The following is a 15,642-nucleotide window of genomic DNA, read 5'->3' as shown; positions in this document are numbered from 1 at the left end:
ATAATCATAATGAAGAAAAGTGTATTGTGTGAAAGCAGCAAGGGCCTCCTCACTTCAAAACTCCCATCTTTGAGGCATGGGTTTGGTGCAGGAGCTCAGCCCAGCCCAGGGCTGGTTCCCTTTGCTCACAGAGGAAAGAGAGGCATTTTTGTTGTTGCTGTTGTGGTTTTTGCTTTCTCCCCATGAGTGCTTTTGCTTCTGCCAAGTTGATTTGAGGAGAGGAGGGGAGAATGGGAGGGAGACATTGTGAGCATCATGGGCCAAGGATAATCTTTTCAAAACAAGGCCTTAGTCATGTCCAGGTGGTGGGCACTCTTTTTGGATGGCCTAGCAGTGTCTCATGTGAGTCTTTACTGGTGTGTTTCTTTGAGAAAAAGTAAATCAGCATTTCACACTCACACTCACACACACACACACACACACACACACACAATATTTAGCTTCTCTGTCACTTTATCTCATCATTCAAATACTAAGAAGATTTTTAAAATATCTCAGCAGAATCTAGATTGATGTTTCATGTCAACTCCCCTTCCAGGTTCTTCAACTTAATGGTACAGAGATATAGGACAGGCAGGCTGAGACAACAGCATACTTGCAAGAGGCAATGGATGGGATGTGGGGGAAAGATCTGAGGGCCAGGAATCAGGAGAGCCAGATTATGGTTGGGCAAGTCATGTAAACTCCATGAACCTTGTTTCCCTCAGTGAAGATTCTATATTTTATGTTTGCACAATGTTGCACCTTTTAGAATGCAAACTTCTAGAAGGCAAGATCTGTTTCACCATTTTCTTTGAATTCCTCAGGGCCTCACAAAGTGCCTTGTGCCATTAAAGGCACTTCTTAATAATATATCGATTTGTGGATTAAAGGAGAAAATGGCTATCCATTTCTATATTGCCTCGCCATGAAGATGAAATAAGAAGTCTATGAACATTTGGCAAAGTACAAGGTGCTAGCCAGATGCAAAGTTTTGGGGGTTATTGTTAATAGCGGAAAAGGGCAGCTAGATCATACAGTGGATAGAATGTTGGGCCTAGAGTCAGGGAGACTCATCTGCCTGCATTCAAATCTGGCCTCAGATAGTTACTAGCTGTGTGACCCTGGGCAAGTCACTTAACTCTGTTTGCCTCAGTTTCTTCATTGGTAAAATGAGCTGGAGAAGACAATGGCAAACTACTCCAGCATCTTTGCTAAGAAAACCCAAAATGGGGTCACAAAGAGTCAGATAGTACTGAAATGACTGCATGGCAACTAATAGTGAGAGGAGTATGAAAGAAATGGATAATAAATATGATGGTTGTTGTCACTAGTTTCATTTTGCAAGGAAAGTGGGTTCAAATCCTCTCTCTGACCCTTGATACTTTTGTGAGCTCAAATAAATCCAACCTTTCCAGGCCTCAGTTTTTTCTCACTTATGAAATGAAGAGGTCAAATGTAATGACCTCTAGGTTCTGTTCAAGGTCAAAATCTGTGTTCCTAAATTAAAGCAAGATAGCCCCAACAGATACACACACATCCTTACCCAGGAACTAAATACATTTGTAAATATTCTGTGAACTCTGAGTGTTTCAGGTCTCATCATCACATCTTAACCTTGCACAAGAGTATAGAATCCGTGACTAGTCATCATTTATGATGTTTCGTTGTTGTTTGTTTGTTTGGGAGAGGTAGGGTCCCTCTGCTTTCATCAGTATTAATTCCCACTTTGGAAACTTCCCTGCACCAATGCATAGAAGAGAGTCTTCTTACATGATAATCCTAGAGAATTTACTGGAGACACTGAGAAGTGGCTTACATAATCTTTCTTAAGAACAGGTCTCACCATGTATACTCCACCACTCAGTGACCTCCGGTGGCTCCCTAACCCTTCAATGATCAAAAATAAAATCTTCTACTGGGCATTCAAAGCTCTTTTTAACCTGCCCCAATTATAGCTACTTTTCTAGCATTTTTACACCTTATACCACCACCACCCCTACCATATACACATGTATACACACATATGTACACATACGCACACATACACACATACATGCATGCACACACCATGACCCAGTGACACTAGCTTCTTTGCTATTCCTCCAACAAGCCCCTCCATCTTTCTAGGCATTTTCCCTGGCTGGCCCCCAGTCCCAAGCTTTCTCCCTCCTCACTTCAGCCTCTGGGCTTCTCTAGCTTCTTTCACATCTCAGCTAAAACGCCACTTCCTACAGGAAGTCTTTTTCAATCCTTCTTAAGTCTCACGCCATCCCTCTGTTGATTATCTTCAGTTATCCTGTATAAAACTTGTTTGTAGTTGGTTGTTTGTATGTTATCTCCCCCACTCGATTCTATTTCCTCAAGAGCAGAGATTGTCTTTTGCCTTTCTTTGTATCCCCAGCATTCGCATGGTGCTTGGCATATAGTAGGTGCTTATTAAATGTTTATTGACTGATGGACTCAGAGTCACTCAGCTGGCATCTGTCAAAAGCAAATCTTTAACTCGTGATTCATTGACTCTACTACAGCACCCTAACTCACAACCTTCAAATATTGTTTCATAAGGAAAAGTCTGTTCTCCTCATGATGATTATGATTGCTTGGTTCGGCTTTTTAAGGGGATGAGATGTGCATAGCTTAAGCATGTAAAAATCTGGAATTGTATTATGTTAACATCCCTCAGCTCCCTCTTCCTTCCATATTTTGGGGGCTCACTGGGTCTGTCTGGTTTATGTCCTGGAAAAGCTTACCCATAAGCTACAAATTCCATTGACAAATCTCCGTCCAAGTCCTAAAGCTCCTTCCTCTCTGGTGCACACAGCCAAACCAATGTATAGCACCAAGTAGGCCCACACAGGAAAGAGGGCAAAAGTCCCGCCAACTCAGAAAAAGGAGACAAGCTTGGAGGAAAAAGATCCCTCCTGAGAAAATAATGTACCTTTCCCCAGAATCCTAATGAAAACTCCGTCCTTGGACTCATGTTAACTATCTTTTACTCACTGCCAACGGGAACACGCATTTCTGGCAAAATCTGAATATTTTGCCAGATGTCAAAGTATATAAGCTTCACATGTGCTCTAGAGCTGTTGTGGGGTGGAGGGATTGAGTCATGTGCACATTTATTTCAACCCTCAGGACCTTGGAAATGTCTCCCAAGTATATCCCCCTGCAGATGCAGCCGCAGGTGTACTGGTGTTTTTCTTCACAACCTCCTCCAATGACAGCAGCCATTTGTGTGTGGTTCTGTTTGTTGAATCTTCCCTTAGGATGCTTCTAACCAAGAGTCCAGCATCTTGCTATTCTGAGATTGGATGGTGTGTCAGGTTGGAGCTAAGGCAGCCTAATTTGGAATCAGATATTTGTGGTTGGGGTAGTTTTATTGCAATGAGGAGCAGCTGGCCCACCCACGGTTTGCTTATCTTTGAAACAAGAATCCTGGGAAGCCCAGTGGACTCTACAGTAGAATTGAATTCAGAGGCTGTGGCCATGGGTGGACCATGGACTTGGGTGCTGCCACTACCTGATGGGTACATCGCTCCATTAACCTCATCTGACTGTTTTGAGTTTCCTCATCCATTAAGTGGGAGAGGAAAACATTTGGGGAAGGACAGAATTCAGAAGATTACTCCTCTAACCTCAATAAAAACAGGAAGGCCAAAGTGGCCCCACCCCAAACCCCAATTACCCATGCTACCACCAGCTCCTCTGAGCATACTGTGCCATGAATTATGCAGAGAATTGGGTTCATATTCTAATGAAGAATGTCTAGGAGTCATGGGTCAAGAAGGGTGAGAATGAACCACAGGCATGACTGTTTGGTCCAATCCACATGCTTACACTTTTCCCACAAATGCAAATGTGATGAAGACACAGATTTACTGGCTGTGAGCTAGAGGAGTTCTGCTCCCTAATCATAACTGCTGGCCCTGATCATCCTCTAGTGTTTGGGCAATGACCAGGCTTCCAGGTCCCTCTCACCCTCCCTGGGGAATCAGCAGAAAAGCCAGTGCCTAAAGAAGCATTTCAGGGATCTGTGGGATACCTCTACACTCTGAGAGTCCACTACTGAACTGCCATGGTTCTTCCTCCCAATGAAGCAGTTCCAAAGTTTCCCTCTGCCTCACATTACCTCTATGAGGGATTAGAATAGTGGGGTCCACATGGCATATTTCTTTTCATATCATTTTCCTCCTCTTATGTTTCTCCATCCTCACAAGTTCAGAATATACTTAAGATTTTATGTATGAGGGGAGGGTGATGGGAGAGGCATGGAGGACTTCACCCCAGCTTGGGCATGGAACCAGCAGTCCTGGCTGGTAGCCAAAGCTATTCCTAGGCTCGCAGACATCAGGTGCCCTCAAAACAGGAGTGAGAGCACTTTCCTTAATATACAGTTTTCACAAAAAAAAGAGGCTGTGGTTTGTCTTCAGATGAGCCAAACAAAGTATTAAGAGGAAGGAAGACACAGCTCTGTTTGCCAGTGACTTAGGCTGGGCAAAGTGGGACTAAATCAGTTTTATCCTTTAGTTCCATCCAGCTGGGAGGCACTGGGAACAAAAGGGAGATCATAAAGCCGCTACCCAGTGTGCCTTCATACCCCTTCTCAATGAGCTGTACATATTGCTAACCCTACTTAAAAGGTAGTGAATAAAGGTTTATCTTTTTATTAGACAAAGAGAACACCTGTAATTCCCCTCCCATGCTTCCTGTCTCTTGCTTCCCTGTTTAGGCAGCAAAGTGGCACAGTGGATAGAGCTCTGGGACTGGAGTCTGGAAGACCTGAGTTCAAATATGACCTCAGACACTCACTAGCTGGCTATGTTACCCTGGACAAGTAATTTATCCTCTGTATGCCTTAGTTTCCTAATCTGTAAAATAAATAAACATTTATTGTTACTATGTGCCAGGCACTGGGCTAAGCCCTGGGGATACATAAAGAGGCAAAAGACAGAAAGTCCCTGACCTCATAGAGCTCACAATCTGATGAGGAAAATAATAGCGCCTATAGCACAGGAATACAAGTTATCATCATCATCATCATCGTCATCATCGTCATCATCATTATTCTTACCTTTCTGTACTGTCTGTCAGTATTAAGCAGACTTTATTGTTGTTTGAGATTCAATGCTGTCTGACTCTTTGTGACCCCATTTGGGGTTTTCTTGGCAAAGACATTGAAGTGGTTTGCCATTTCCTTCTCTAGCTACCACATTTTACAAATGAAGAAACTGAGGCAAGCAAGGGTTTAGTGACTTGCCCAGGGCCATACAGCTCATAAGTATCTGAGGTCAGATTTTAACCCAATGAGATAAGTCTTCCTGACTCCAGGCTCAGCACTCTATACACTGAGCTACCTAGCTCCCCCTTAAGCAGTCTTGGTTAAGGAATAGGTTCCTCCCAGCTTCCTGGGAGACACAGAACTGTGAGCTGGGGCTATAGCAGCTACCTGGTCATTTTTCCCCTGGACCAGTGATTGAAAGGAGATTATAAAAGTAAACATTACCTTTCATTCACTTTCACTTGCAAGTCGTCTTCTTCACCATCTCTCCCTAATTTCTTCTCAATCTGTGTCTCTATTTTCCTGAACATTGGCATGCATAAACAGAAGGCAGGTTTAATGAATATCTTCTGTAGAGTATCTGTATAATTGTTCATTTAAAGAAAAATTCACTCCCTGCCTATGGGAGGGAACTTCTCAGTCCCCTCTCACAACTTATTTGAAAATAGAAAATATGAGGGGGAAAGGAGGGCAGTGATGTGAGCAGTGAGGCTAGAACGGGCCCTGGGAGTGAAAGATAAGGACCTCGTTCTCCTAACGTATGCCAGCTTGGTTTAGGAGCCAGAAGATGTGGGTTTTAATCTATAGCTCATGAGCTGCGGTGCTGGACAAGTGATGCCCTTGTGCCTGAAACCAAGCTTCTCCATCTTTGAAGAAAAAGAAAAGATAACTATTTAGTCCCTACTTTATAAGGGTATCGTTGGCAGAACATTTTTTAACTCATTGAAAAGTGGCATAGGATACAGTGGGCAACAGTTGTTACCCCCCAGTCTCATGCTCCTCCCTCAGAATGGGCTATGTGAGGTAGTATGCAGGAGGGCTAAAAGCCTAGCCTTGCCTTGAATGAGCTCACAGTCTGATGAGACACTTTCTTATGCTAATTCCTGTATTGACCCCCATAATGGTTGGTCTCAAACAATGCTGACCCCAACTTTCTGGTAGGAAAAGAGGTTCTTAAAAAAAAAACCCTGCCTGCATCAAAGCAGAGCTGCCTCCTCAGTGTCCATGGGTGAAGGTTATACTTGAATCTAAGCATATTGCTAGTTTCTGAACTGACAAGAGGAAAATAAAAAGATAAATGAATCAGGGAAAAGAGTAAAACAAAAGGACAGTGATTCTCATGTTCATTTGGAGAAAGATGGAGAGATGTGGGCCAGATGATAGCACAGGTGTGTGAATTCTGAACCACTGGCAACCATGGACCCAAAGAGAAGGACCGTGGTATAGGTGGAAGGATTCTATACCCCTGCCTCAATCTATCAACACATATAATTAGGTTTTAGACTGTGCAAACAAAATTTTATATGCCCTGTGATCAGATACAAAGTCTTCCAGTGGGACAAGAAGGAACCATGACTGGCTAAACAAATAAGCTCCCCATACCCCTAGTGTTGAGGTTTTCTGACTCTTGAATCAATATTCCTTGAGTAGTTGCTGATGGTTTGATAGACACATGGGAGACTAGCTCTAATGAAATACTCTAGGGATGCTATCTGCCCTTTTTTTAATCAATGACTTTGTCGATGAGAGGCAATGTGTTGTAGTGGGCCTGAATTCACCTTCTGGCTAGAAGATGTCAAACAAGCCACTTAACCTCTTGATGACATGGGCAGCTCTCTAACACTATGTCTTTGAGATGACTTGGAAATCTGCTTCATTGGAGGGAATTTCCTTGCCAAAAATCCCCTATACTGATGGAATCAGAAATCCAAACAAAGCAGTTGAATAACAAACATTTTGAATTACAGAGTCAGGATCCCAAGATATATTAAGAAGCTAGAATGTTGGGCTCAGTCTAACAAGACGAAAGGGAAAGAGGGGGAGATGAGTGACACAGACACTCATATGGGATATGGGATTTCATCAATGCATGAAAGTTCCAGGGAGGAAGCTCCCAACAACTCAAATTCACAGTTGTTCTGAATTTTACCATTTTAGAGACTTGTCCAGAGTCACTCAGCCAGCATGTGTCAGGGACAGAACTTGAACTCAGGTCCTTCTGATTCTAATCTCTATCAGCTATGCCATGATGTTTCTTATGAATGTCATCTTACATTCTTTCTCTAAATAGACTTATTTTTGACAGAATTTTCAAATTTTGTTGTGGATATTTTGTGGAAATTTTATAGATGATGCCTGAGAGTCTCTTTGTATGAGGCAAAACCATTACTATCTGTGTAACTTATTATCCATTGTTGTGGGAGACTTAGCACAGTGCCTGGTATTTAATTAATACTAGTTAGAACGTGTATATATATATATATATATATATATATATATCATATTGGTAATAAATATGTAATAAATTAACCTGATGCTTAATAAATATTTATTGATTAGACTTATCTTCTCTGTGCCCTCACTGTGTCCCCTGGAAAATCTCTGCCCTCCTATGCATTCTATTACTTCTTATATTATTTTTCTGTTCCTCTAAACAGACACAGGGGAAGGAGCCCTGTCATCCTGAGTGAGGACTTCATGTTTTGCCAGGGTCATGGGGGTGGGGGGAGACAAGGGGGAGAAAGGGAGTAAAAAATGCTGACTTGGCAGCACAGGCACTTTTTTGTTTCTCCTTCTCAGGACAGTGTGTGACACTAACATCTGAAATTCCACCATGCTTGTGACAGTGTTTTAACAGATGATTGATTGCAATGTGTATTTGTTCTGCATAGCAGCATAATGCCATATCTCAGTCTCACAGAGAAGCGAAATTGTAGCCCATTGGGATGCTTTGTTACATCGATTCCAATGACAGGGAGTCAAGATGATAGCTTTGTAAGAGAGTGGGGATGAAACAATAAAGGAAGGAATGTAGGACAATACCCGTGTACATTGTGTTGACTTAGTCTTCATTAGATTTTAAATATTCTCTTTTTGTGAGAATGGGCTTTTTTGCTGGCCAAAATACGGTATAAAAGTCCAAAGAAGATAGATAAGATTAAGGCAGCATTGTGGAGCGTGGAAGAAGATGATTTGCCTTCTTTACTTAGCTTTGATTTTTGCTCACCTTCATATTAATACTACTCAAGACTTTGAGAGCAAAGACATCTTAGTAGCCTCAACTTCTACACAGCTTCTGAATTGTTTGCTGGTTTTCTTTTATTTTTTCCAGAGTTCTTGAACTGAGTCTTATAAACACAGGAATTTCTAACTCAAAATCAAATAGTGGTCTGAGACAACAGACCTCAAATCAGTGCCATATCCAGGCATTTTAAAATAATAATAAAATAAATAAACTTGGGACACTCTGGCTGATTTATGGCGACTGTTCCTAACAAGGTGTTAGGACTCATAGCCTGGTCTGTGGATGAAAGAACCTTTTCTTGCCACCATCATCATATTTCTAAGTCCTTGTCCACCTCTAATTCCTATCATCCTATTCAGTTGATTTCCCAGAGAAAGATATTGACCTAGTAATGAAGAGGAAAGAAATTTGGATTTCCAGTCAGAGGGTGAAGCTCAAAGCTTCAATTTGCCACTTATGTGACCTCAGCCAAGTCACTCTACTTCTCCTGAACTCAACCTCCTCACCTAGAAAGTAAACAAGTTTGACTGTGAAATCTCTAGAGCAGCAGTTCTCAAAGTATAGTCCACAGGACTCTGGAGGTCCCCACAACCTTTGCATGGAGTATGCAAAGGCAAAATGATTTTCACATTACCAAGACCTCTGCATTTCTAATATAAAAAATTTAACTCAAAAAAACTCTTGGGGGGATCCTTAATTCTTAAGAGTGTAAAGGAGTTCTCATCTATTAAAAAGATAATTTATAAAATACCTGTCTTTTAAATATTTTAAAATAGTATTTTAGGACAGTGTTTTTATAATTCTGAAAGTACTATATAATTGGTATTACCTATTTATGAACTAAAATTTTAGTATTCTCTATATACAAAATTAATATAGAGAATACATTTTAAATTACTATAACTGCATATAGAGCTTGAAAGATAGAGTTTTCACTGATGTATCCTTTTCTATTGATACTACTACAAATCCCAGCATTCTCAAAACACACACACACACACACACACACACACACACACACACACACAAACAAGCATTAGAGTCAGAAGAAATTTAAGATCTTGGTGAAAACCCAGAGAATAATGAAAGTAGCCTTGTATCTCCAGGTTCTGAAATTGACTAAACCTTTTTGTTAATTGATATCACTTGAATCTGGCTGGTACATGGGAATGGGGAAAGGAAGAAGGATGAATGGAACTAGAAATTATGCTGCTGTGTGCATCCCTAGAAAACATTGTAATACACCTGGAAGGTTCATGGATCATGATGGTGCCTGCAGCAAAGGCTGATGCTATGAAAGGGTTCCCTGGCTTTAGCCATAAGGGCCAATGAACTGGGCTTTTCACAGATATGGATGACAAGAATCAGGAACATAATACATGATCTAGTCATAAATTCAGAGTGCAGAATCCCAGGACAGGATTTTAGAAATGTAATTCAAGCCTCTCATTCTACAAATGAGGAAACTGAGTTTGAGAGAAATTAAGTGACTTTTCTGTGGGCATACAGGTAATAAATAGCAGCTCCAGGATATGAACTTGGGTCCATTGACTCCAAATACAAAAGTCTACCCCCTGCACCACAATATCTCTCAGAGGATACAATTCCTATTCCTGGAAATATTGGAATTAGCCCATGGTTGGAACATATTAGTCACCCTGATGCATTTCAATCAGTAAGAGAGCTTGGAATTATGCTAGGTGCTAGGAACACCAAGGCAATGAATAAAACAGCCCCTCATCTCAAGGAGCTTTCCTCCTAGGGGAAAAGATAGCAAATATTTATTTAAGTACATAACGGCATACATATAAAGAGAATAAATACAAAGTGACTAAGCATAAGTTTGTTGAAGAATATCCCTCCAGTTGAGGAGAATCAGAAAAGGCTTCATGAAGGAAGAAAGAGATTCTAAGATACAGGTGAGGGTGAAGTTCTTTCCAGGGATGGGAAATGGCCAATGAAAAGTCATTGGGATGAGAAATGGAATAGAACAATATAGAGAAGGTCAGTTTGGATGGATCACAGAATGAGGAAGGGTGAGTAATGTCCAATTAGGATAGATATAAGGGGAGCAGTTTGTGAAGGGCTTCAAAAAGCAAACCTATGAGGTTATATTTTAATCCCTTAAATAATAGAGGGACATGGTCAGATGTGCACTTAAGGAAAATTAATTGATGGAAGTATTTAGGATAGATTTGAGACTGGAGACAGGAAGACAAAAAGCTGCCTTGGCAATAATCTAGGTGAGAAATACTGAGAATGTAAAAGGGTTTAAGAGCATAAGATGATGTAGAAGTAGAAATGGCAATATTTGGCCACAAATTGGCTATGTAAGGTAAGGAACAGTGAGGAGTTGAAAATAATGCCAAGGTTTCAAACACGGAAGATTGGAAAGATAGTGATGCCTAAAGAAATAAGGAAGTTGGAAGAGGAGTGTTTTGAGGAAGAAAGATAACGAATTCTGTTTTAGATATATTGAATTTGAGATGTATCTGGGACATCTACTTTGAAAGGTCTAATAGGCAATTTTTGACATGGACCTGAAGCTCAGAAAGGAGCCTATAGCTGGAGAGATAGATCTGGGATCTACAGTGTCAGAGAGATGATAATTAAACCCATGAGAGCTGATGAGGCCACAAGGAGAGCAAGTGTAGAGAAGAGAAAGGAGCTTAAGACTGAACCTTGGAAAACACCCACAGTTAGGGATGTGATATGGATAGTGAGCCAGCAAAGAAGACAGAACAGTGAGACAGAGAGGAGAAGAACCTAGCTTGAGAAGTGCCATGAAAACTCAGAGAGCAAAATATCAAAGAGAAAACGGTGGTCAACAGTGGCAAATGCAACTGATAGGCCTAGAACAGGGGTTCTTACCATGGAGTCCATAAGCGTTTTTAATATTTTGATAATTATTTCAATGTAACTAGTTTCTTTTGTAATCCTGTGTATTTTATTTATTTAAAAACATTCTGACAAAGGATCCATAGATCAGTTTCCCCAGAAAACCAAAGAGGTCTATGAAAGAAAAAAAGGTTAGAAAATGTGGTGTAGAATGACAAAGGCTGAAAAGAAAGAGCATTTGGCAATTAAGAGGTCACTGATAACTTTGGAGACAGCAATTTCAGCTGAGCAATGTATGCGAAGTTGCAAAGTCAGGAAAAATAATAACAGAACCTTCTTTTGTGATGCCAAAGAACTTATGGGCATTGCCAAGGAGACAGAAGGCATCATATGTGATTAGAACTAGGGATGTTTTTGGCACTAGCTCTAGAATTGTAACCTTAGTTTATTTCATAGGATGGCAGATTTCAAAAAGTAAATTATGATAGAGGTCATCTCGTGTATTTTCTTTAGCTTTGTTGATGATGTCTAATCATATCAGTCATATCAGTAAAACTGCATTTGGGCTTTTATTGGCAAAAATACTGGAGTGGTTTGCCATCTTCTCCTCCAGCTCATTTTACAGATGAGGAAACGGGGGTAGACAGGGTTAATTGCCTTGCCCAGGGTCACATAGCTAGAAAGTGTCTGAGGCCAGATTTGAACTCAGGAAGATGAGTCTCACTCATCCCAGCACTCTATCCACTGCAGCGATACCTAGATACCCCTCTCTTTATGTTACAGATGAAATAACTAAGGTAATTAAGTAGCTTGCCAAACGTCACACCGGTAGCAAATGACAGGCAGGAATACAAGTCTTCTGACTTCCCCCCCCCCCCCACCCAATGCAATGATCCAATGCTTTTGACCTTGAAGAAAAAACCAGTCCAACATTTCTTGTCTTTCATTCCTTATAGGTCCTCTCCAACATGTAGCCCCCTCCCCACATTCCTGTTATGTGTTTTCTTCTCCCATCGGAATGTTAGCTCCTCAAGGGCAGAGACTATCTTTCTCTTTGCTTGTTTTCCTGTCCCCAGCACGTCACACAATGCCTGACATATAATAAATGCTCATTGACTTGTCTTGATTTTACAACTCTGGAGTTCATACATAAGATACATAGTGAAAACATCTGAAGTTCTAATCACATGTGATGTTCTCCGTGTCCTTGCACAACACTCATAACTTCTTTGTCTCTTTGTCATCAATAAAGCAGGATCTATTATTTATTACTCATCCGGACTTCCTGACTTCACAGAGTCATTGACAGTGTTAGTTTCCAAAGAGTCGTCTTGGGCATTAAAAATTACCAAGTAGTTACATAAGGCAAGTATTGAGTCTAATGAACCCTTGTTTCCTACAGATTATCCCCAGGGAATGGAAATAGGCAGCTAAAATACAATTCATGTCAGATTGTCTAGAAAACAGCAAGTTGCCAAGGCAACACTCCCTGCTTTTGCCATCATATAGAGATAGAGTAAATCATTTATTTTATAAACGTTTCCACGGCAACACAAACTGCTTGAGAAATCACTGGAGGATTGAGAGTGAGGGTAATGACAGCCTATAGAATTGTTCTTTCCCTCCACAGGACATCAGAATAAAATGACCACATCTAAACAAAACTATATATACCCAAGTTTATATACAATCTGGGTACTCATTGAAACTGGATTGCATAAGGGATAGAGTTTACAAGTATGGTTATCAAGGAAGAGAAGATGGTGTCCTCTGGTCTATGACCCAGATGGGGACTGCTCATTTTTTACATTCACTTTTGCTAAGATAGCCCTGGCGACACTTGTTCTTTTCACCTAGATTTTGTACCTCTCAAAGAGACAGCTGCCACCAAGAAATGCCTAGCCTCAGATGGATAGCCTAACCCACTAGGCTTTTTCCAAGTGTGGATGACAGAGAGAAAGAATATAATATGTCAATTAGTCATCTGTGATAAGCACACCAGTGCATATGTCTGTTAGTACTCTTCAAGAATGAAGGAAACACAATACAATATATAAATATTTTTTGTTTTGTACACAGCAGGTAATCAATGCTTGGTTAATTGAATATGTATAAGCATACACTACTAACATTTGCACACAAAAAATTAAGGAGCTATACAACTCAGAACAAAGTGTAAAGAAATATTAACATTTAGGTATGTTTTTAGAACCCTTTGAATAAAACAACTCTGTCTCTGTTTAATTTTACCCTGGTCTTCTCTAGCCTACATTTTTAGTGTATTCTTTAGTCTATGTTAGACTATCATCTTTAGTGTACATTTAACTATAAACATCTCCCCGATCCACTGATGCTTAGAGATTTGTCATCTTCTCCCAATAACAGCATTCATTGGCTTGCTTCTAGGCATAATAGTATGGATGGACAGGGGACTAAAGGGCTGAAGAGATCTTGGAGGTCAACTAACCCAGTTCCCTCATTTTTTAGGGGAGAAACTGAGTTTAGCCATTTTACCATTGGAATCCCTCTGATCCAGGGAAATTAACTGTACTGTAAGACTGCTTTGATACATTTAAGGGAACATACAGCATCCCAAATCATTTCTAGGCATCTCACAAATAGTAAACATTTTACCAGAAAATTTGAAAAGTATGACTGTCTTAGGACACTAATAGGATCGTGTTTTACAGGGAATGGGGTCAGTAGCACCCCTTTTATGTTAAAGGCAGAAGGCTATCTTAGTTATTGAGACAGCTCAGAGAATAATAGATTTAGAGCTGAGATGGAGCTTAGATGTCATCTAGTTCAAAGCCCACATTTCAGAAATGAGGAAACAAGCCTAGAGAGATAAAATGACTTTTCCAGGGTCACTAAATTGATATATGGGAGAGGTGAGTTTTGGCCCCAAGTGTTTTATTCTAAAAAATGGAGGAAAAGTTGTACCTGTCTTCCTATTCCTAACTCCAGAAACTGCTTTGTGGGTGGGGAAAGACAATTCACTAATAAACTTAAAAAGAAAATTGTTCAGGTCTTTTACATTATGATCTTTCATTCAAGACTTTCTGTCAGATTTTCACTGAATTTTAATCAGTATCTGTCATTCTCAAGCCTTACCCTGGGCTTAATGGCAAGTGGTATGTAAGATGTAAGCCCAAAGCCCAGGCAAGACCCCTGCGCTTCCAAAGACTTAGCCAATCTAAATTAACTACTTAAGATAGGCAAGAAACCATTCACCCAACAGACCAGCAATAAAAGAGCACAAATAATTATTGCAAGTTTTCCCAAAAGCCCAATTTACCCTCAATCTGATTTGTTTTAGACCTTATCTATTGTCTTTCTGGCCCTTATGGGTATGTACTAATGGGCTTCTGTATTCCATCAACTCCAGAGTGCCTGAATGACTGACTCAAAGCTTATTCACCATTGCCTTCGTTTGGAAAATTGCATGACCTCAGAAGCCCCCTAGAAAGTCGTATTTCTTTGTTCTGCTTCACAAATCAATTAACTTTGTTGCCACCTTGTTTTGCTCTCTTACTTCAAAGCAAAAGAAGATTTTTCAGTAGGAAAATGGGATGGGTGGAAGGTAAAGCCATGTCAGTGGCAGCTAGGAGGCATAGTCCAAGTAAGGAAAATCTGAGTTTGAATTCTACATCTGACACTTAATAGCTGTGTGGTGGGTCCCTGAACCACACTCAGCCTCAGTTTCCTCACCCCTAAAATTGGGGACAGTAATAGCACCTAACTCTCAGAGTTGTTGTAAGGAATAAGTGAGATAATACTGGGTGTCCCAATTGTCTCAGTTTAGCTTTAAGCTCCTTAAAGGCACTCCTTATACTTAAAAACACCTTAAAGCTTAAAACTATATCTTAAGACTTTTGGGACACCCAATGTATATAAAGCATTTTGCAAATAAAACTTAAAGCACTATAAATGTCCATTATTATGTTATCTATCTATTAATATCTTTGTTTTTACCCTGGCACATCCATGCAAAGATGATATTTCAACTGAACTCAGTTCAACATAAATATCTAGAGGAGCTCTCATTCCTAACTCTTAATTGAGATATGTAAATGAATGTTTAATACTTGTTTGTTTTTTTTTTTTTTTGAAAGTAAACTTACGTGGATGCATTAAGCAGAGTTTCCTTATTTGTAAGACAAAGGGCTGGGGTGGATATACAGTTCTCCAAGGTCCTTTCCAGCTCCAACTTTCTGAGATTCTTTGTTCTTAACAAAGTCGGATTTGGAATAAGGACAGAATTCTAGTGTCAATGTGCTGCTGAACAGTTTCCTTTTTGACGTTCCCTGAGGCAGAAATACAGTGACTGTCAATCCTTCTATCCTCATAGGCAAAACAGTAATTGGTGACATCATGCGTGAAGTTAGGACTCCCTTGTCTCTGCACTAGGCTCCCTGTTCCCACATCTACTAAGCCTTCTGTGATCACTCGAATTGAAAGTGCCTCCTTTTGCTCCTCTGAATCCTTACTCTACTGTACTTATGTTCTTTCAGTTCTC

At 40.3% G+C, this 15,642-nt stretch overlaps 1 protein-coding gene across 7 annotated transcripts in view; it reads left to right on the top strand.

Annotated features, from left to right (window-relative positions):
- Nucleotides 1–15,642, top strand: part of RBMS3 (RNA binding motif single stranded interacting protein 3) — a 758,966-nt gene that overhangs the window by 628,638 nt on the left and 114,686 nt on the right. The gene's annotated exons all lie outside the window — the stretch shown is intronic.

The sequence above is a fragment of the Trichosurus vulpecula genome, chromosome 5, assembly GCF_011100635.1.
Source record: "Trichosurus vulpecula isolate mTriVul1 chromosome 5, mTriVul1.pri, whole genome shotgun sequence".
In the NCBI taxonomy this organism is placed as follows: Eukaryota; Metazoa; Chordata; class Mammalia; order Diprotodontia; family Phalangeridae; genus Trichosurus; species Trichosurus vulpecula.
Note: the sequence above shows the minus strand (reverse complement) of the source record. Positions and strands in the feature narration are given on the sequence as shown.